The sequence below is a fragment of the Magnolia sinica genome, chromosome 3, assembly GCF_029962835.1.
Source record: "Magnolia sinica isolate HGM2019 chromosome 3, MsV1, whole genome shotgun sequence".
NCBI lineage: Eukaryota > Viridiplantae > Streptophyta > Magnoliopsida > Magnoliales > Magnoliaceae > Magnolia > Magnolia sinica.
The window spans coordinates 85,532,477-85,533,302 of NC_080575.1; positions in this window are offsets into that span (position 1 = coordinate 85,532,477).

Genomic DNA, 826 nt, shown 5'->3' on the forward strand with positions numbered 1-826 from the left:
CAGTTAATTTATGGTCCTCAGGCCATATGAAGTTTTGAGCCGAACAGATGGTAAAAACCCTGTGATCTTTCATTCTGGCCAACTTTCAGGCCACTTGAGCTTCAGTTTCTCAGTTTTTTTGAATTTCTGGCGTCGATCTTGGTCCCCTGGAGTCCGTCCCTTGCTTTGGTGTCATTAGAGCGTTAATTCCATACTTTTAGCATCCTGATCCAGTCCAAGCTCGCAATTACACCTTGCAACACAAACACGATTAATTTGGGCTATTAAACGTTCATAAATCTAGGTAATAATTCGGTTTGATATGCAATATTTGACCCTCAACACCCACCATCACCACGCCGTCGATTCTAGCTTTGATTTGGGTAAGAAATCCTAACCCTAATCTCGTTCTTGGAATCCAAATAAAGGAATTAGCGAAATAGGTAACATATTTCAATGTTTAGGTAGCCGTTGTGCCGTAGACAAAGACGTGGTGTACAAATCAAGTTCGTAACGAGCATACCGACGAAAGGTGTGGACTATAAATATTTAGGTTATGATTTTTAAGGCTTTCAATATCGGCAATGATTTATGTCTGACTTGATTGCTGCCATATGATCTTAGTTATGACATATTTGGTAAATTATACTTATGTGTGAACTACGTGAACATATAATGTATTCCATGTGTTTGTTGAAATGTTTGAATGAATATAGAATTATGATTTGTGCTTGTCATAATTATTAATTAAGAATACATGATTGTTATATGTATGACAACTCTTTTGTGAAAGGATTTGCCATAATATATTTTATAACTAATTTATTACATGTATGTTGAACTGTGT